Source organism: Pelophylax lessonae (assembly GCF_965119305.1).
Source record: "Pelophylax lessonae genome assembly, chromosome: 4".
Taxonomy (NCBI): domain Eukaryota; kingdom Metazoa; phylum Chordata; class Amphibia; order Anura; family Ranidae; genus Pelophylax; species Pelophylax lessonae.
In genome coordinates this window covers 520,163,342-520,186,354 of record NC_138771.1, presented here as the reverse complement: position 1 = coordinate 520,186,354, position 23,013 = coordinate 520,163,342, and the positions used below count along the sequence as shown (strand labels likewise).

The 23,013-nt window shown below is 42.1% G+C and overlaps 1 protein-coding gene across 1 annotated transcript in view; it reads left to right on the top strand.

Annotated features, from left to right (window-relative positions):
* Positions 1-23,013, top strand: part of AMN1 (antagonist of mitotic exit network 1 homolog) — a 284,298-nt gene that overhangs the window by 151,585 nt on the left and 109,700 nt on the right. The window lies entirely within an intron of this gene.

The window sequence follows — 23,013 nt, the reverse complement described above, 5'->3', positions numbered from 1 at the left end:
CGGTCAGTCTGGCTCGTCGGCCCGGTCCACCTCTTCCTGCAGCGACACCCTCACCCATCTTAGGGGTGGGGGGACATCTGTGTTGCTTTCAGGTTCCCTGGTTGTCCAGTGTTCAGCACAGGGGGGTTCACCAGTTGCTTCTTTTTCAGGGTACAAGATCAGTTTTTGATCTCGCCCCGTGGACAGGGTCTTCCTGTCGGCTTTCCAGCTGCCTCCTGCTCGTCTCAGGGGTCTCATGGGGGCGGTGCATGTTCTGCTCGCCCAAGGAGTCTTTGTGCCCGTGACTTCATGGGACAGGTTTTGTGTTTTTTTTCTTTCATCCTGTTCTCTGTGCCCAGAACAGGGGGCACAGTGCGTCCCCTTCGGGGCTTATAGTCTCTGAACCGTTTTTTTGCAGGTGCTGGTGTTCTGGATGGAATCCCTCAAAGCCAGTCATAGCGTCATTGGGTCCAGGGGACTTCCTGGCCTCCCATCGCCTTGCTGGATGAGTGTCTACCCATCCCTATCTACAAGGGTTCTCAGAGATGTCTCTGCTTCGCGGTGGCAGGGGAGCTGGCCAGTTTTCTGGTGCTACCCTTCGGTTTCGCTTCGGCTCCCAGGTTTTTCACCAAGATTTTGGCTCCAGTGCGGGCCTTACTGCGTTTAAAGGAGATTGCATACTCTTTTTATCTGGCCGACCTCCTGTTCAGGTCGAGCTTGTGTGCATCCTTATCGAGTTTTCTGACCGTGCCGGTTTCAGACACTCCGGAAGTTTGGGTGGCACGCCCATTTTCATTGGTCGGCACTGACTCCTTCAGGTCGTCTTCATTACCTGGGGATGGTCCTGGACTGGGCTCAGGCCCAAGTTTTTTCTTCCGGTGGGCTAACCCTGGCTCCTGAGGGAAGAGATCAGATCCCTCAGGGACAAGGATCCCTCCTCCTTGCGGACCTATGTGCGGTCTCTGGGTCTGATGGTTTCGCCTTTCGCAGCCGTCCAGGAGGCCGGGTGAGGCCGGATGCCTCAGTCATTGGAAAAGTAGTTTCTCTGTTCCACCGGCTGTGGTCGGATCCTTTATGGTGGCTCCGGTCGCCGACCCTGACACATTGCCAGTCCTTTCGGCCTCTGTTGTGGACAGTGTTCACCACGGATGCCAGCCTGTCGGGCTGGGGAGAAGTCCTGGGCACGTCTTGTGCCCGGGAGTTGTGGTTATATCAATCACCAGGGGGGGCACCAAGAGTGCCCTGGCGGCCGAAGAAGTGGCTGTGCTCCTGTCTTGGGCAGAATTGTGCATTTGGGGCCCGCCGCAAACTTGCGGTTCGCGAACATTTGAGAAAGTTTGTGGATAACGTTCATGAACCATGGCTCTGGCTTATATCAATCACCACAGGGGCACCAAGAGTGCCCGGGCGGCCGAGGAAGTGGCTGTGCTCCTGTCTTGGGCAGAATTGTGCATTTGGGGCCCGCCGCAAACTTGCGGTTCGCGAACATTTGAGAAAGTTTGCGGATAACGTTTGCGAACCGCCCGGCGGATGTTTGTCCATCATTACTCGTAAAACTACCTCGAGGAAGATTTCTCATCGCACCTAGAAAGTGTATATGCCTGGTGTGGATCGCATGCGCTCCATCCTCGCTCCTTCTCGGTGGCAAAAGTTTTTTTGGCCTTCCTGCAGAAAGGAGTGGATCAGCGTTTGGCGCTGAACAAGATCAAGGGTCAGTTGTCGGCTTTGGCCATCTTTTTCCATGTTCCTTGGCATCGTATTCTTTGCTTCGCACTTTCCTCATAAGTGTGCGGCATCTGGCTCCTCAGAGGAAGGCTCCCTTGCCTCCCCGGGGCCTGAATTTGGTGTTGTCTGTGTTACAACTACCTCCCTTTGAGAACATCAGAGTTTTTCCTCTGCCTGTGTTGTCCCAGACAGTTGCTTTTCTGGTGGCTATCACGTCTGCTCGCAGAGTGTCTGCATTGGCGGCTTTATCTTGCCGTTTTCCTTATCTGGTCTTTCATAGGGATGAAGTGGTTCTGCGATCCATGCAGTCTTTTATTCCCAAGGTGGTTTCTTCGTTCCACCTCCACGAGGATATCATGCTGCCTTCGCTTGTGAGAAGCCCAAGCATCTCCAGGAGATGGCTTTGCATTCCTTGAATGTGGTCCGGGCGGTTAGGGTTTTCCTGGCTGCCGCGGCATCTGTTCGGCAGTCCGATTCCCTGTTTGTTCTTCCTGAGGGACCTCGGAAAGGGCTCGGCCGTGTCCACAGCTACCTTTTATCTGCGGATCAGACTGACGTTTTTTGTTTCAGGCCCCTTCCATTGAGGGTCAGGTTCCTCCTTTCCCTGTAAGGGCCTTTTCTACTGGAGCCGTCAGCGTCTCTTGGGTTTTTCGCCATCAGGCTGCTCTGGCTCAGGTGTGCAAAGTGGCGACCTGGTCATCCGTGCACTCTTTCACACAATTCTACAGAATTGATGTTTTGGCATCTTGGATGCTACCCTTGGCCGCAAAGTTTTGAGGTGCGGCGGTTGTTTGCAGAGATATATTTTTTTTTCTGTCTCTTCCTTGGGGTGTTTTTTCGTTACTTTTCAGTTGGTTGCGTCTTCCCACCCCTCACACCTGCACTGCTTTGGGACGTTCCAATAGTGAAGGCTTATTTTTGTAAGAATTTACCGTAAAATTCTTTTCTCTGAGTCCTCTGACAGTCGCCGCCCCTGCCCCTCTGGTTTTTCGGATCTGGGGGTTATTGCCTTCCGGTACTGCTTGCTACAAACTGAGGACCAGTTGTGACTGGATCAGGGATAATGGCTGGGGACGGCCCCCTATAGGTGTGTCTAAGTTTATAAAAGCTTTGTATTAACATTTCTATCTGCCTAGCTTACTCCTGCAGAGGGCGCCATTACCAATAGTGCAGGCTTATATGGATTGGCAGCAACTGTCAGAGGAAAATAATTTTACGGTAAGTTCTTACAAAAATTCTATTTTTTCATAAAAATGAGTACCATTATCTAAAATCAGTGCACACAGATCCTGGGAAACACTTCCCACATCAGACACTTAGCTGTATTTTCATACATTTGCGTAACCATATGAAAAACTTCTATTTACTTTAAAAGGAGAAGACATTTATTAAAGTATATCTATATCTACAGCATTGTTCTTTCATTTCTATATAGTCTATATGCAGGCACACAAATAGACTCTGTAGAACTACATTTTACTTAACTACATTATGATAATGTTCATAAACAAAGAGAAATCAAATAATGTTACACAGTGACTTGCACAGTCTGTTAAGTCCGAAGAGGTTAAAAAAAAAAAAAAAAAAATGTGCATGAGTATATCCTTACTTATCTGGAAGAAAATAAACCTGAAAACATTATTCAGTGTATTACTAATGATGAAACCATGCTTAAATCAACATCTACAAACTTAAGATATCTAAATATTTGAGTGTACCATCACTAGCAACAAATGCCACTTTTTATGTATAAAGAAAGCTTCACATTTAGGGCCCTTTCACACGGGTGTTCCGTATGTCCGCAAATCATCCTATTTTTTGCGGATGATTTGCGGACATAATGCAAGTCAATGGCATTGCGGATACCATCCGCTGACATCCGATTTTCCTCCTTTCCTCCTTTCAGTTCTGTTCCATTTTTTGGAACGGAACAGAACCCTATTTTTCCTCCGTTCAAAAAACGGAAAGGAAGGAAAATCGGATGTCAGCGGTGTCATCCGCTGACATCCGCAATCCCCATAGACTTACATTATGTCCGCATATCATCCGCAAACGGATGGGATGATATGCGGACATACGGAGTGGATGACACAAGTGTCATCCGCTCCGTGAAAAAAAAAAAAAGTCCCGCAGCGGAGAAAAACAGCGGAGCGGCCGTGTGAAAGAGGCCTTATACATTACATAGTTTCTGTTGTCAGTAAAACTTTCTAAATTTAAGATTAAAATGTATCATATGTCATTTACAGGGTCCAAACAGTAAATAGAAAGTCATTATAGTTTATTTAATTACATTTGACACATCAGCAAATTGTACTCATATCTCTCTAAAACGTTTTTTCCCCCACATCAATAAATGTAACACTTATAATTGGTGACCAAAATAAGCCACATAGCTGAGATAAGGCTAAACCAATGTTTAATAAAGTAACAAAACTATAGATTGATCCCATTATTTATTTATATATATATATATATATATATATATATATATATATATATACACACACACACACTCCTTGTACAATAAAAGTATTATACTTAATTGGTCGTTTGCAGATTTGCATCGAATGCTATTATTGTATAAGATCCCCAAAAATCCCAATTTTTAGGAGAGCTACTCCTTCCAAAATGTCTCATGTACAGAATATTGTATCCAAGTACATAGCTTCCAGGTCTTTCAAAATTGTATTAGTTAACTAGAGTTTCCTTAAGAATAATTATATACACATTTTATTGTTTATTATATCGTATTTAATGCAGAGTGACCCTAATCTGAAAACTGACTTTTCCACCTGTAGTAGCATAACTAGGAAAAAGCTTGAATAATAAAAATTAAAAGGAGTAAATCTTACAAAGTATAACTTTATATATGAAAATATTCTAGTTGCTACTGGAATAAAGAAACAAATTCCTACTTTAGTCAAACTAATCATAAGGCTGAGGATTACTAAATATTGTAATCGGGTAGGACAAATAAGTTATAGCCAATCCAATAAGGGACCTTGCTCGCCAGAGCTGTACAAGCTAATATTAGAAATTAAGACTCTAACTCGGCCCCCTCTATGTGCTACATATAGCAGATATAATAGAACGGTAGCATTTTCCTTACCAAGCATCACTCTTCTTCACTATTCCTTGTAGAACATAAAAAATAAATATAAATTTAGAGTTCCCTTTTACCAAATAAAAAAAAACTCTGCTGCTATCTTTGTTATTATTTTTAGGTTATACACCAGCATTAGAGTTAAGATAGACGGCTGCTGGGGTATGCTGATCTTGCTGGGGCCTCAAAAAGTATGGAGAAAAGTAACAAAAGACCAGGCAATACATTTCCAAAAAAGAAGAGAAGTTTAATAACAGCTACAGCTGGGAACAAATTCATTATTTGTTCAAAGAATGAAAGGCATGCAAGCCTTCTTATAACAGTTTTTGACCATAGAATTACATGTGGTACAATATGAATGGTTGTCAAAACATACGTCAATGTAATTACCTTAGATAAAAAAATAATGTATATCGGCAGTTCAGACACAGATGTCTGAAACTGTCTGACCTTTATACTAGTAAACTTTCACTTCGTAAACTTGTGACTGTCTTATAAAAAAATACCAGTATGAAGCGGAGAGGTCATCTAGAGTTCAACTTTCAGATATAACTTTCTAAATTATGAAATAATATAGTAAACATTATTAAAGATACCTGTTGCTTTAATATTGAATAATAATAATATTGATGATAATTCCACTACTACTACCATAATAATAATAATAATAATAATACAGATCTTAATAATTAATGATGATTATAATAATTAATAACATATGCAAACTAATATGAATAATATGAAATACATGGGTTAATACAGTGTCTTGAAAAAAGTATTCATACCCCTTGAAATTTTCCACATTTGGTCATGTTACAATCAAAAATGTAAATGTATTTTATTGGGATTTTATGTGATAGACTGACACAAAGTGGCACATAATTGTGGAAGTAAAATGATAAATGGTTTTCAAAATGTTTTACAAATATGTGAAAAGAGTGGCGTGCATTTGTATTCAGCCCCCTTTACTCAGATACCCCTAGCTAAAATCTAGAGGAACCAGTTGCCTTCAGAAGTCACCTAATTAGTACTGTAAATAGAGTCCACCTGTGTGTAATTTAATCTCAGTATAAATACAGATGTTCTGTAAAGCCCTCAGAGGTTTGTTAGAGAACCTTAGTGAACAAACAGCATCATGAAGGCCAATGAACTCACCAGACAGGTCAGGGATAAAGCTGTGGAGAAGTTTAGAACATCCCAAGCTTTGAACCTCTCACAGAGCACTGTTCAATCCATCATTGGAAAATGGGAAGAGTATTGCACAACTGAAACCCTACCAAGACATGGCTGTCCACCTAAACTGACAGGCTGGGCAAGAAGAGCATTCATCAGAGAAGCAGCCAAGAGGCCCATGGTAACTCTGGAGGAGCTGCAGAGATTCACAGCTCAGGTGGGAGAATCTGTCCACAGGACAACTTAGTCGTGCAAAGTACAAAATTCAGCCTAGCGCTCACTCCGAAGGGGAAGACTGGCGTGCTGCTCTCCTCAGGCAGGGAACTCCAACATGGGTACATAAAAAAAGACAGAAAGGAGGCGCAAACACCTAGTGCATTACCCGTGGTCACTGTTTGCAAAATTTTAATAAAATGCCAAATGCATACTCGGACGTAGAGATGATAAAATCGTGTTACAAGCATCCACCATGTGTGAACCGGAACAAGTCCTTCAGTCAGGACCGCTAACGCGTTTCGGGGGTCAGGCCCCTTCTTCAGAGCTCTTCAAAAATTTGCCCTTTATGGAAGAGTGGCAAGAAGAAAACCACTGGTGAAAGAAAGCCATAAGAAGTCCCATTTGCAGTTGGGGAGAAGCCATGTGGGGGACACAGCAAACATATGAAAGAAGGTGCTCTTGTCAAATAAGACCAAAATTGAACTTTTTGGCCTAAAAGCAAAAGGCTATTTGTGGCGGAAAACTAACACAGCACATCACCCTGAACACACCATCCCCACCGTGAAACATGGGGGTGGCACCATCATGTTGTGGGGATGCTTTTCTTCAGCAGGGACATGGAAGCTGGTCAGAGTTGATGGGAAAATGTATGGAGCCAAATACAGGGCAATCGTAGAAGAAAACCTGTTGGAGTCTGCAAAAGACTTGAGACTGGGCAGAAATTCACCTTCCAGCAGGACAACGACCCTAAATATACAGCCAGAGCTACAATAGAGTGGTTTAGATCAAAGCATATTCATGTGTTAGAATGACCCAGTCAAAGTCCAGACCTAAATGTATTTGAGAATCTGTGGCAAGACTTGAAAATTGTTGTTCTCAGACACTCTCCATGCAATCTGATAGAGCCTGAGCTATTTTGCAAAGAAGAATGGGCAAAAAGTCCCTCTCTAGATGTGCAAAGCTGGTAGAGACATCCCCAAAAAGACTTGCAGCTGTAATTGCAAGTATTGACTTAGGGGGGGGGGGGGAACAAATGCATGCCACACTTTTCAAAGATTTAATTGTAAAAAATGTTGAAAATCATTTATCATTTTCCTTCCACTTCACAATTATATGCCACTTTGTGTCGGTCTATCACATAAAATCCCAATAAAATACATTTACGTTTTTGGTTGTAACATGACAAAATGTGGAAAATTTCAAGGGGTATGCATACTTTTTCAAGGCACTGTATGTGTCACAGGCACTGGCTGCAGGGACCATTTAAGCCCACATTCACCCTATATGCTATATTTCTTCTTTTTTTTTTGCATTTCATTTTTGAGGGACTTCATTTTAGGGCCCTAAAGACTATTCCTGGCCTGTTTGATTCTGAACATGTTCATTGAAAGAGCTGGTCACATTGGCCTCTGTTCCATGTTCTTCAATGTAGGAGACGGACAGTCTGTTACTGGTGATCTCATGCTATTGTCTGTGTATTCAGGTGTGATATGTTTTCTGTTAAGCCTGTCTGTCCAATTGCTAATTGTTAATGAACTCACATATTGTTTCTGTCCAGATGGCTAGATAATTAGTTCAGGTTAATTCTATCTCTGTACACAATTTCATCTGATGCATATGATAATGTAATCAGGCACCTGACCTGGTGGGGTAATCTGTTTAGGAGGGGGATGTCCATCCTGTATATATTCGATTTGTGTTTGTTAAATAAATGTCCCAGACCTTATACAAGCTATTCTCGGCTAGACTTGTATATGCTGGCTACAATATCTGATGTCTCAACAAGAGACTGGGTGGGGCTAAGGGATCTTGGATCATGCTGGTACCAGGCAAGGAAAGCTTATACGGCGGACATACTCTTCTTGAGTACAGGAGTCCGTCACAATTGGTGGCAAGCGGTGAGATGCTTCCTCTTGCCTAGACACACCCAAACCACTACTGGGACCCTTTGCACCTAACAGCAGAGGGAACATCACTAAGCCAGCCTCAAGCGCAGCACCTTGAAGGATTTCCTGGAAGCCCATGGAAAAGTCACCAGCAATAAATCCAAAGCGGCTCTCCTTGCCGAACTAATGGAGAGCGCCTAGACCAGCAACCGACCAGCAGATACCTCAGAGACGGCAGAGTTCCAGCGTGATGTCCAGTGACGCCTGTATGGTACTATAACCCCCCACAGGAAGTTAGTAGTCAAGTTTTACGGAAGGTGACCCAGGAGCGCAAGAGGCCTTCAAAAAGCTACCCTATGCCGTCTTTCGCGTGTTCCAAGACAGAGAAGATGAGATCGAGGTTTACTAAATGTTTGAGCAGCAATGCAGTCTCCAAGGTGTCGATAAAGCAGATTGGGTGACACTCCTGGTCAGCCGGTTCACCGTTCACAAGAAGGGCAGCGGAGGCGTACAGTAATGTCCCAGATGAGAGCTCACCATTTTGAAGTTTTGCAACTTCCGCCGAAAGGAGGAAGAGCCATATACCAAATTGGCTCATCAAATGACCCCCCAATCAAGTAAACTCTGGCAGTGGGAACCTGCATACCATTTCTCCCAGCCACCCACACAGCCACAGACCATCCCGTCTGCTCTACCGGCGTTATCATCTGGGGCTGCATCAGGGTAATAGTAGCTCCCGTGTCTTGCAGTCCCTGGGCAGGCCAACCATTATTCCACACAGCTTTTCGATGGTGCAAATGATTATCTGTAGCAGCAGATGATCCCCACAGCACCTCCAGGAGACCCGGAGGCTTCAGGGATTGGTTTGGAAGTATATTTATTCATTTTAATTCAATGTTTATTAAACCTTTAAGGCTCACTATGAGACTATTTTTGGGGTCATCATTCATATTTGATTAACCATATGTCCACACAAGAGCGCCATCCTTCTTTTTTGTTTCAATTGTTTCCATACACCATCCCGTATTAAGGATTGGGCAGCCGTGATGCAATTGATGTACAATTTCTACAATTTAACAACTTCTGGGTTCATGATCTAACAGGAAAACTGCATCCAGGACTAGCGCTTGAACCTTTTTCGTGTTATATTGGTGTCAGTGTGGATGTACTGGTTGCTCCATGGCAGCTTCTCCCTTTGCAGTTTCTGTACCCATGATGACATTATAGTTCCATGGACTACATCTTATGGACATTGGTCTATCTAAGTGCCAATATAGACTTAGTTTATCAACTTCTACAGTCTGATGGACATTGTTTTTATAGAGCGTGGCAGTTGTTTTTTCAGGACACATTAATTCATATGCCAGTGCCGGTGTCCAGTTATTGACTTAACATATAACAACATTTAGCCTAATTTAATTTTTTTTTTTTTCTTTCTCTTTTTTCCTTTCTCTTTTTCCTCTTGCTTTCTTTTTCATCTGTTTTCCCATTAAGGTCAACCCCAAGCTACCCATATCTCCTTTTGAGGACTCTCCCATACAAGGGGAGGGATAGGATGGCGACCGATAGGTCTTCACGTTTACAAGCCATTTTTGATCAAGTTATTTCAATTTCGAATGAGGGCAAATCTAATTCAGATATTGCTATTGAGCCCAATCGTCCAACCCATATGCACCCCCCACATACAGAAGCTTTTGAGGTTGAGATGAGACAATCTTTTTTTAGATTGCAACAAGCAAGACATTTTGAAAATTCACAATGGTGGGATTTGTCCTTTCTAACTAAATACATTGAATTGGGTATTACCCCCAGGGGCTTAAGGATTAAGAAACAGTGTAGTTTTTTGGATGAGGACTTGATGAAAGAGTGGCGTTTTTTGGCAGAATTTTGTACTACCAAATGGATCAAACTTATTATTCGACAGAGAGAAAGAAAGTTGCAGTCAGCCCAACAAATAGTAACAGGACAAATGCAATACACAAGTTCAAATCCTCCTGCTTATATGGTAACTGGTCCGCTACTTTGGAACAAAATATTAAACGGCATGAGGATAGTTTGGTGCATACCAAAACTAAAAAATTAGAGCGTGATATATCAGATTATAAACAAAACCCCATTTTCGAGTGGAAAGAACCCAAAAATGTAAAGAATAATAACAATGTTCCGACCACCCGAAACAATAATTCTAAGTCTTTGCCCCCCAAAAAAATGAAAAAAAAAACAAGAAACCTTCACCAAACAGTTCATCATCATATAATCCACATTGTTCTTCTAGTTTAGGTTCTGCATACAAACCAGAGACCGCATTCAAGCCCACACACGACAATGTGGGGGCTCCCGATATCACTGTAGTTAATGACAATATGGTGGACAATACTCCCATGGAATGTTTGGGTACAGCTACCATTGTATCCACCACCCCCATTACTCACAACGAAGACTCCATTAATGTATCCATACCAATTTATAACAGATATAGTCCAATTGCTAAGGATTTCATCAGGGAGGGGGGGGGGGGGGCGTTCTAAATTAACAGGTATTACAACCAACATGAGTGACACCACACCTATTATCAAGAACAATAGTAATGGACAGGATTTTCAGGTCCTGGCTCCAAGGGGTGCCACGAAAGAAAAAAGAAAATTAGAAGAGGTAGAAGAGGAGGTTATCGATCTAAGGAAAAACAAAAAAGAAAGAATAGGGTCCCAATAAATTACGAAACTATTAAAATTTACAACTTCTCATCCCATGTGCTCTCGGAGGCAGAAACATCGCTCCTCAGAAAAGGACTCGGTTCTTAGGCTTCTGTAGGTCCCAATGACTTTAATCTTTTCAAAGATCTTAATAGATTAATTTGTCAGTTGACGATTAAAAGGCATTATGCTAATAACCAGTTTGACAAGCCTGTATCTGCCCCAGCAGAACTATCTCCATCTCAGACTCCTGGAGCTGGTTCTCCAGTTGTATCGGATGATCAGGCTCTGAAGATTTTGGAGGAATTGTGGTCAGGTGACCATACCCCAGAATCATCTATGACGCTCTTTATGGACCCTGAAATTAGACATAGTAGTTTTAAACCTATCTCTTCCTTCAACCCGGTACAGTCTAAGGGTCCTTATATTGAAACCTATTACCAAGCAGTGTACAGAGACCTCAGTAAACTTTGTAAATCACCCAGGGATGCTTTTCGAGGCAATTTAAGTAGGATTGAGAAACAAGCCCTTAAAGACCTGACTGATAATAAAGACATTATTGTCAAACAGGCTGACAAAGGGGGCAGCTTGGTGGTCCAAAATAAAACTGACTACCTTTGTGAAGCCAGTCGCCTCCTAGCAGATACAGAGACTTACACCAAATTAGCGGGTGATTGTAATGTTCTGGTATCTCTGGTACCCTTATTCCACTTTCCATTCCGTGTATGCTTCCCACCATTCTCTTCTGGTAGGTGCGCATACACCTTTAAGACCGATGCTGTCATCACTGAGCGCCGCAGAGCGGCTATTTCAACCGCCGGCGTTCTCACTCACATGTTCGTTCAACCGTCATGGTTGGATCGTCCCTGTCTGAAGTCAGCATACCAGATGTTACTCGCTCCTGTATCTCGCTACCTGAACTTGTTTCATATCTGATCCTGTGTCTCGCCACCCGATCACTCCCGGCATGCTGCTTTCACCCTTCACTCTTCAACCTGCCTTGCATCTATGCTTACAAGCGTGTTTCGCTGTGGAACCTCGCTACAGATCCCTGTATCTCGCTACCAGGATAACTTCCTCATACCCGAACCTCGCTACTGATCCCTGTATCTCGCTACTGGATCACTTCCTCATCACCGGACCCTTCTACTACTATACTATAGTGATAAGTACCCCGCAGGGGAAACCTCCATAACTTACACTACTACTATTGCATTAAGGACTGTTACTACCTATCCATACTATCCTATCATCTGCACTGTTACATAGATTGCTAGCTCTTGAGACTACTACCATCTTTCATCTGCACTGCTGCATAGATTGCTAGCTCTCCTGTCTACTACCATCTATCATCTGCACTGCTGCATAGATTGCTAGCTCTCCTGTCTACTACTATCTATCCTTGCACTGGGTTAGTCTATCCTGTATTTGTCATCTGCTGTCCTCACCACCTGTTAGCATACTCGATACTAACCTATCTGCATTCCTAAATACCATCTTGAACTCTCCTGTACAAACCTATCAAGTGCTTACCATCCTTGTCACTGTTCACACCTGTCCCTTCAGCACATCACCTTCATACTATCATATACATCCTATCACTCCAGGAACATCTCATTGAGTGTGTATATATCTGTATGTTGAAGCTGACAGGCCCACGGTGATGAGTCCTGGAGAGTTGGATCTGGTATTCAACACATCTCTACATGACTACTGAGTGGAGATTTTGCAGCTGTAAATCCAGCCTATAACAAAAACGCAGGAGCGTTACAGTGATCCGCTTCCTGGATTTCAACAGGAACTTAAATTCCTGGTCGAGAATGCATGGCGCCAAGGTATTGTCAACGATAAAGAAAATAAATTCTTACTCCCGGGAGAATGTAGTACTCCTTACTTTTACCATCTTCCCAAGGTACACAAGTCACTTGTACAACCACCAGGAGGCCAATTGTGGCTAGTACCAATAGTTTCAACAGTGGAGTTTCCAAGTACATTGATTCTTTTTTTCAACCACTCGTTTGTCAGTTACCCTCGTACATCAGGGATTCGTCCCAAGTCCTTGATGCCTTGAAGTCTTATACATTGGAGGACAACTACATGTGGGCTTCCCTGGATGTAACATCACTTTATACCTCCATACCCCATGATATAGGACTTCAAGCCATACAACATTTTCTAATACAGTCAGGTTCCTTTAATTCACTGCAGTCCATCTTTTTGGTTGATTGCACTGAGTTTTGCTTGCTAAACAACTATTTCTCTTACCTAGACCAATTTTATCTGCAGATTAAGGGCACTGCCATGGGGGCCAATTTTGCCCCAGTGTATGCTAATTTGACGATGGGCCTATGGGAGGAACATTTCATTTGGAACAGTAATCCTTTTGCTCGTTATATCGTCTATTATGGACGTTATATCAATGATGTTGTTCTTATTTGGAGCGGGGGAGTCCTTAGTGGCCCATTGTAACGCCAACCCATTGGGTCTTTCATTTACATCTGTGATTGCCCCTAAGGAGTTGGTGTTTATGGATCTAGTCCTTTCCCATGAAGGCCCATCGATCACTAGTAGGAATCACATCAAACCTACTAGTGGCAACTCATATTTGCATTATACTAGTTGTCACCATCCAGCGTGGACACGCAATATCCCTGGAGGCCAAATCCACATGCTCCGGCGAAATTGTTCCAACCCGATAGATTATTATAATCAGGGTACTAAAATGATGGAATGTTTTTCGGATAAGGGATATCCCTTACCTTTTGGTCAAAGGAGCATTCCAAGCACACTTGGAGCCCACACAGACTCATAAACATACCAAGACAGATAATGTCAACACTGTGAGATTTATAACTGGTTTCAATGAACAATATAGGGCACTCTCCCAGATTATCAAAAAACATTTTAATATCCTTCGTCTTGATAATAAACTGGCCCGGTCCTACCCCCCACCCCGCAAGTCACTTTCAAACGGGAACGTACTATCAAAAATATCCTAGCCCCGAGCAAGTTAAAAATACAGTCACAAGCTCTTTATGACATCAGGTCCTATTTTGACAACAGAACCGGGATTTTCCAATGTAGAAAACGAGGATGTTTGACATGTCAATCAGTAGTTCATGCATGTACCCCTATTGTTAATAAAGGGGACACCTTTTCCATTAAGCACTTTATCACGTGTTCCACGGAATACATGATCTATGTGCTGAGGTGTTCGTGTGGATTGATTTACGTGGGGCGCACTATGCGTACTTTACGTAAACGCATAGGGGAGCATCGCAGATTTATTCAAAAGGGTTGCGATAAACACAGCGTTCCTCGCCATTTCCTAAAAATGCACAACAAGGACTTTAGACAACTTGAGGTTATGGCGATTGAGACCATCCCAAAGGGTACTTTAACCGACAATGAACGCTTCTCCCTTTTTGTGTAAAAGAGAAATATATTGGATTTACAAATTCAACTGTTTGACACCCAATGGTCTGAATGAAGAGTTGGAGGTCAACAGTGTGGTTTGATCTCGATACTAGGAATCTTTGAGTGGTACTTCTAATCATTCCCTTCCCTCTTTTTCATTGCTAATCTTTTTCCTCCATATTTTAAATTAATATTTATATATGGATTGTATGCAAGTGTGTGTGTGTGTGTGTGTGTGTGTGTGTGTGTATATATATAATCATATTATATGGATTTTTATCTACACGACTATATATAGGTGTTAGAGAGTGGTTTTTATGTAAAAAATTTTTTATATATAATTATTATATGAAGAGTCACCCATAGGAGCACGATGCCATTTTAATATGTTATATATTGATATTGACTAGGCAGTGTTCTTTTTAACTTCTTTTATTGTTTTTAGAATTTATATCAAGTAATTCTATTATCTTAGTTATCTTTGTAATATAACAATATGATGCATCGGTGGCTATTTATTACTGTTATCTATATGGCCATGGAGCATATCGGATCTCCAATTTTATGTCTGGGTTGCTTTGGGAAACCCGTGTGTCTTATTTCTTCCCTTTTCCGCCTTTTCCTTCCCCATATTATTAATAAGGTTCTCATTGGCCGCTTGGTCCAACCCCGCCCACATCATTGGCTTCTTAATGCTTCCGGTTGCCAGTTGCCGCAACATGACAAAGCTAGGTATAGCGAAACATGTAGTGTGGCAACCAGAAGCTTTCAGAAGCTCTCGTGATACCTCCACCATCCTGCCTGGCTTCTTGTTCATCTCCTCGGTGTCACGTCCGGTGACGTCATTCATGCGCCATTTCCGGTCCTCACGGATGACTCTGCCAAGGAGAACGCATTGGCCCCGGTTCAGTGTAGCGGCCGCACACAGGACCGTGTGAGCCTCTACCATTGGATGCTGTGAGTTATCATCAGGGAGCACCTTCTCTTCATCTTGGGTTACCCGATGCCATTGGATTCCCATAATCACCACCAGGGATCCCCACAGCACCCCAAAGAGACCCAGAGGCTTCAGGGATTGGTTTGGAAGTATATTTATTCATTTTAATTTGTTCAATGTTTATTAAACCTTTTAAGGCTCACTATGAGACTATTTTTGGGGTCATCATTCATATTTGATTAACCATATGTCCACACAAGAGCGCCATCCTTCTTTTTTGTTTCAATTGTTTCCATACACCATCCCGTGTTAAGGATTGGGCAGCTGTGATGCAGTTGATGTACAATTTCTACAATTTAACAACTTCTGGGTTCATGATCTAACAGGAAAACTGCATCCAGGACTAGCGCTTGAACCTTTTTCGTGTTATATTGAGCCATCCAGCAGTCCCTGGGCTTCCCCGGTGGTCCTCGTACCGAAGCGGGATGGCATGACTCGCTTCTGCAAGGACTACCGCCGGTTAAATGACTGTACCAACACTCACGCTTACCATATGCCCCAGGTGGATGAGCTGTTGGATCGCATCGCTTGGGGAAAATTCATGATAACCCTCGACCTATGCAAGGGGTACTGGCAAATTCCTGTGGACGCGGAATCTTTTCCGAAGTTGGCGTTCATCACTCCATTCGGCCTTTACCAGTCTAAAGTAATGCCATTTGGGATGAAGAATCCTCCAGCGACCATTCAGAGGATGGTATATCAACTCCTCGATGGCCTCTAGGACTATGCTTGTGCATATCTGGACGACATTGCGATCTACAGCGATGGCCGGGAGGGCCATCTGGTTAACCTGGGTGTCGTGTTAGACCGTATCAAGTGTGCAGGACTAACCCTTAAGCCAGAGAAATGCAGCATTGGGATGTCCGAGGTCCAGTACCTTGGACATCAAGTAGGCAGAGGACAACAACACTGCAACAGTATGAAACAATATTAAATTCTACAACAAAACGCAGCGATCCCTGTGCGTTTCCCCCATCGCATTGCGCTGTGTGTGCGATCCACTGCAGGCATCAATACAAAGTTAATGACACCCCCAAACACGTCGCAAATGCAGTGTGGTTTGCCTGCATCGTAATGCATGGTACAAAATGACCGTGTGATCTGGTTCCAGTGCGGCTCCAGAAATGTTGCCTGCACTTCATTGGTGCGATGCTGTGCGATTTGAGCCCATTCAAAAACTTCTACTCGGGATGTGGCTGAAAAAAAATGAACTAAAAACCTTTTTGTACAGTTTTTTTTTTTTTTTTTTTTTGATGCACATGGAATGCATTTACCATCTTTAAACTGAAGGCTCAGCTGGGATTTAATGTAAAATATCTCCTAGAGCCAGGACACATTAGCTACTCCAATAACATTGCTAAACTGCTCAAAGTATATGTGTAACTAAAACTTTTTTCTTTTTTAGCTTTGAATAGAGTAGAGCAGGGTTAAAATCCCTATGTGGTTATTAATTGGGACCAGCTGAGATTCAATCCATCTATGGGCAGGCTGGTTGATCAACTTGGGTACAATCAGCCTGTCTGAGTTTTTACATACAATTACTGCTGGTTGCTATAGACGCTAACAGTCATCATTGTGTTCTGCCAGCTGGGATGGGTCCCTGCTGGCAGAACACAATAGCGCTGCAGGAGCAATCTCTCCATCAACACGCTAAGTTTAAAAAAACATATTTTCTCTGTATATACTGTACTTTAGCAGCTGCTGACATATGATATTTCTGTCAAACAGGAACTGAATTGTTTTCAAATAGCAGGTCAGCTCATAGACATTTTTTTTACACATATTGATAAATACCCACCCACTGGTGTGAAAGATTAACAACAGTAACCTTCTCAGTATATATGTATAATGGGTAATCAGTTATATCAATGTAATACATATATCCTATCAAAACCAAGGCAAGGAATTCAAATATTCCCCCAGATGCTTAGGTCCGGTTTTAAGCCTGTTTAACAGCAAGTTTAATGTAATAAATATGTCTTTATCAGTTCATATATATATATATATATATATATATATATATATATATATATATATATATATAGATTAATGGTTCAAGGTTGTATTCACATATTTATTTTATATTCCATCCCCTTTTACAAGGTGTTCCAAACTAAAGCCAGTGAAAAACATACTTAGACAGCCCATAGATGGTTTGATTTTTCTTCCTTCCACCATGGGTGGAAAACAAAAACCGCTCAATTTCCCCATCAACACAATCTGTGTTGGGGAAAATGCTCCCACAGTGCTATGGTGTTCTGCTGGCGAGGGGTGCAGGGAGACTTCCCTGTTGGCAAAGCACAATGATTACTGCTAGTGACTATAGCCACCGGCACTAATCACATGCTAAAAATGCGAAAGGCTGGTAGTATCCAAGTTAATCGATGGATCAACTTGGGTACAGTCAGCCTGCCCATACATGGATTGCAATTTCGCTGGTCCCTGCTTAACTGACAGAATTTTGGTCCATGTATGGCCAGTTCAAGGGGTTGGTTTACTAAAGGCAAATGGACTGTTTGCTTTACAATTCCAGTTGTATTCTGCAAAGGAATTTGCTCCAGAGATTAGTAAATGAGGTGAAGCTTTACTTTGCAAAAAATACTCAATTATATACAAAAAAAATAAAAAAACATTTTCCTCTGCACATGAGCTTTCCCTCATTTACTAAACAGAACAGAGTTTTCTCTTATTTCCTTAGCAAAATGCAGCTTCACTTGCGAAGTGCATTTGCCTTTAGTAAATCAACCCTGTAGACTTGGCTCCATAGTAAATTCACATGAAAGTAAAGTTTGTTAGTTTTTGTATATGCATGGTTGTTGTTAAATGCTTTGTGAAGGTTAGGCAGCCCATACATTGATTCGCCCATCTAAACATTTGATGTGGATGGGTGAATCCTCTCGCTGTTCTTCAATATCCCAATGTCCAATGCAGTCTATAAAGTTATTTATGCTCTCACTAGAAAAACTCCTAGAAAGACTCCTAATATTACATATAGATCAAATAGAGTCTGTTGTAAACCATACAATCCAGTCCACCAAAGTTCCCATATACGAAGTGACAGCATGTAGGAAGTATTGAAATATGCCCATAGTGGAGTATTTTCATTAAATCACATTTATTAAACCATACATTTTTACATTTTTTTTTTTTTTAAGGTAAGTTATGAATGTTTTGGAAGAGATATAGAGTAACCATGTACAATATAACATATCGTTGTACATTTTTTTTTTGTAAATAAGTAAACAAAACAAAGGACATACAGCGATAGACTGGTGATTCGTTCATTGCTTTATAACAGAATATATATCTATCAAGTTCTCGAAGGCAAGGCAGATTTCCAAAAGAAGCATACTGTTACACAATAATAAACACAATCCATTACAATGGATACCAACTAGAGTCTCTCAATCTGACCCAAGGTTTTATGAGAATGTTGCTATTCAAGTGTTAAGATCACTGGAGACAGTATTCACCCAACCAGACCATTGTTTGTCGAATTTCTTAGGGCAACCTCTGGCAAGGTATGTCAATTTGTACATTGGTAAGGCTTTATTAATTCGTTCAATCCAAGCACCCAAACTAGGAGGATCTGTTTTTTTCTACCGCAGTACTATAATTTTTTAGCATAAAGTAAAAAGATTGGTAAGAGGGATTTTTGGGATTCCCTGAGCTCCTCCTCTCCTAGATTACCTAAGAAACATCTATCAGGAGTGCAAATGTTAGGAAGCGCTAGTTTCTCTTCAATAAATGTGCACACTTCACTCCAAAAGTCACACACCTAAGGACAGCTCCAAACCATATGAAAGAAGTCCCCAACAGCCACGTGGCATTGCTGACAATCTGGTGACTGGGCTTTTCCCATTTTATACAATCTATGAGGTGTGTAGTAGATTCTCTGTAGGTAATTTTATTGTATCACTTTGTCTCCTGCCGCTATGGACCCAGAGAGCTGGGACCCAACCACCTCCTCCCATGTCTCATCATCCATACTCTGCAGGTCAGATCTTCATTGTAGTTTAATTTTATCCCTCCATGGGGAGGAGTTACCCATCAGGAGACAATAGTATTTGGAAATGAGTGGAGTATGGTCCCCATCCATTAGCTCCTTTTTCTAGTCTCGAAGGGCATAAATGGATTGCTCATAAGCCAACCTGCGCTGCCACCGCATGTCTAAGCTGCCAGGAATGGTACCAATAAAAGGACAGAATCCCAAGCTCAGCTCTGAATGTAGAGAAGGTTTGGAACTCATGCTCGGAAAATAACTGATGTGCATATTGATGTAGCCATCCTACATAGCTCCTTCAAATTCGGATTATACCACAAGGGGGCATTGGGAGAGTTGTTTACGGATGTTCCTTGCAACCGTGTGTTACACATATGCATTATTTTGTATGAAAGTTTAAGGATTGCTGCCCCCCCAGATTGATATGGACTTTGTCGATATAACAAATTTAATAATGCCTCATAAGATCCCATCACTGCTACCTGGGTAGTGACCGCTGCATTCAGCAGGTCTGGGAAAAACCAAGCATGTACATGCATTAATTGGGCTGAAAGGTAGTAGGATTGTAGGTCAGGCATTGCCTAACCACCCCCCCCCCCCCCGAATAGACAACTTCAGGGTAATTAGGGAGATTCTGGCAGGACCCGATCCCCACAAAAATGATGAGAGAATGGCATCTATATTCGAAAAAAGTTTTTTTGGGAGATATACTAGGGCCTGCCAGAATGTATAAAGAAAGCAAGGTAAATATATCATCTTAAATATGTTAATTCTCCCCAGTAAATTTAGGAGTAGTTTGGACCAGGTGGCAAGAGTGTGCTTGAGCCTCTGTACCAGCGGAACAATATTATTCTCAATATAGGATTATATAGGCTGTTGCACCTCAACTCGCAGATATTTAAATCTATTCACTACTTGGAGAGTGTTTAACGATGGCAGAACTGAAATGTTTGGGGGTCAAAGGGAAGTATAACTGATTTACTCCATTTGACTAGACTTGACATTTGACCTTAGAAATGTCCAAAGTGCGCTATTGTCTCCAGGGCAGCGGATAGGGAGGTATCCGTGTCTGCCAAGTACAACAACATTTCGTCCACGTATAGGGATGTTTTTTCTTCCAAAATGCCTATTCTACAACCCTTGATCTGTATATGTTGCATATATGTAAAGCAGTAAAGCAGCTAAGCTCATAGCAAACTGCAGGGGTGATAGCAGACATCCCTGTCTAGTGCCCCGGCAGATTGGTAAAGGTTCCGTAATAAAATTGTTGACCTGGATTCGAGCCACTGGAGAGGCATAGAGCAACCTGACCCATCTAATAAATTTAGGGCCAGGCCTAACCGCTTAAGGACCGCAAATAAATAAGGCCATTCAATAGAATCGAATGCCTTGTGTGTATCCAATGAGGCTACAAATTCTCATATCTGGGTGTTCCATAGGTATTTGTAAACAGGCGACGTAGATTTTTGGCTGTGGACGGGCCCGGAATAAAGCCGGTTTGATCTGGGTGGATGTAATTACTGCATTTAGTCTGCGGGCTAACACTTTTGCCAGAATTTTAATATCAACGTTAATTAATGAGATTGGGCGATAGGATTCACAGTATTTAGGGTCCTTGTTCAACCTCGGAATTAGAGAAGCAGGTAAGGAATTTTGCTTGAAGGCTTCAGAGTTCATCTCTAGCAATTTGGGGGTAAGCTACTCCAAATATGTACGGTACCATTCAATGGGAAATCTGTCCGGGGGTCTTATTTGCAGCAAAGGTGGGTAAAGCTGCCTCAAGTAATAGGTAAATCTAGTGTAATTGCATCAGCCGCAGGTACCTCCGATAGGGGAATATACTGTAGATATGAAGCTAGATTTCCTGAGTATATGAAACTCTAGAACTGTATAGTTCGGTATAAAAACTAGTAAAGACTCTTCTAATCTCCTCTCTCTGTGAACAATATACAGAGAAAGTGTTGTACAGTCCCGAAATAGATGTAGGGGGATATGCGGTACGAGAAACATACACCAGCATTCTACTATTCTTTTTCCTGTATTCAAAAGTCATCGTTTCTGGTAAATTTCTTTTTTTTTTTTTTTTTTAGTTTTTTTCAATCATACCCAAATCTAGTTGCCTAGAACAATCTCTCCATAGATGATAATTGGAGGATGTTGGGTTTTTAATATACTCCAGTTTTGCTGCTCCAATCGCTTGTGTATGGGAGGTCACCTTCCGGGTCCTATCATCTCTAAGCTTCCTGATCACTCCTGCAACAAAACCCCTTAGGATGGCATTAAAGGCATCCCATGCCACTCCCCTGGAGGTATTTCCTGATTTACCGACCAGTAATGACACATTTTTTTGGCTAGTAAAAATCTCCTCCGCTAGCCATAACGGGCTTAACCTCCACACTTTATACCCCTCCCAAGTCATGAAACTAAACCTTAGCATCAGGGCGAGTGGACTGAATTTGCTCTGGGTAAAAATCGTATCTCCATCACTCTGGGAAGCAACTCAGAAGAGACCAGGCACATATCAATTTGGGAGAGGGATCGATCGGTACATAGCCGAGTAACATGAATACTCCCTACTCTCACGATTCCTCCACCTCCAGCAGTCCACAGGTTATATTTACTAATACAGGAAGCTAAAGAGAAGATGAACTAATCCTTTTAAAATCTGTCCATATCAGGAGATAATACTGAACTGAAATCTCCCGCCAGGACAATCAGTCCCTCCGCCGTCTGAAGTATTTGGGCCATAATTACATCCCAGAAGGCGACAGTAAATGGGGGAGGTACATACAGGGCCATAAATGTGTAAGTGGCCTTATTAATTTGTAGGACTGCAATGACAAATCTACTATATGGGTCTGAGACAATAGATATAACCGTGAAACTGAGCAATTTTGCGATTAGAATCGTCACACCTCTGGCATACTTAGAATAAGTTGGATGAAATGTGTGGGCTACAAACGCTCTTTTAAGAGCCATAACTTTGGAGCCAGTCAAATGAGTTTCCTGGAAAAAAATTAAATGTGGTTTATGTTTCTGAATATAATTAAACACTAATGAACGCTACCTTGGTATTAAGGCTTCTAACGTTCCAAGACATAACTGTTAGGGTTTCTAATGATATCTCGTTCAACAAAGATTGATAACAATACCTCCTAACCCTTTATTCCACACATCTGGTGGTGAGAAACCCACCCCTTTTGCGCAGAAGGAGGTACCTTCCCACCCTGCCATTTGTCACATCATTAATGATCACCAGCATAGTAAAAAACAAATAAAACAAAACAAAAAAACCTAAAAAACGTGAACATTGTCCGAAAAATTTGTGACATTTCCCTCCCTCCCGGCTCCTAAATCCAACTCTCACAAGCTTTTACCCTGAACCATGAAACCAAAAATGGGGAATAGAAAGTTACTGCTTTCCACAGAAGGACTAGTCTATCAGGGATGGTTAAGTGTGGTGGAAAATCTGGAAGTGTTCGTGTGGTCCTCCAAGACCACACATTTTAGAATCACTATAATCAGCTTCCCTGCACCGAGGGGGAGTGACCGGATCCACATCACCGTTTAAATCAACTTTTGTATAAAAGACTGAACATTTTCAGAAACAACTTAGAAAGTATAGGGCTCATCTCCCCCTAAAAATGTACAGTCTCCATTCCGTTAGATATCTGTGAAATCAGGATCTGCCCAGCGAGTCCAGCCACTGGTCAGTTTCGGTAGGATCAACAAAGAATTGCACTTTGCCTTTTCACACCACCGGCAGCCTGGCCAGGTATAACATGCTGTATTGAATGTGCCTCTCTCTGAGGCGCTTTTTC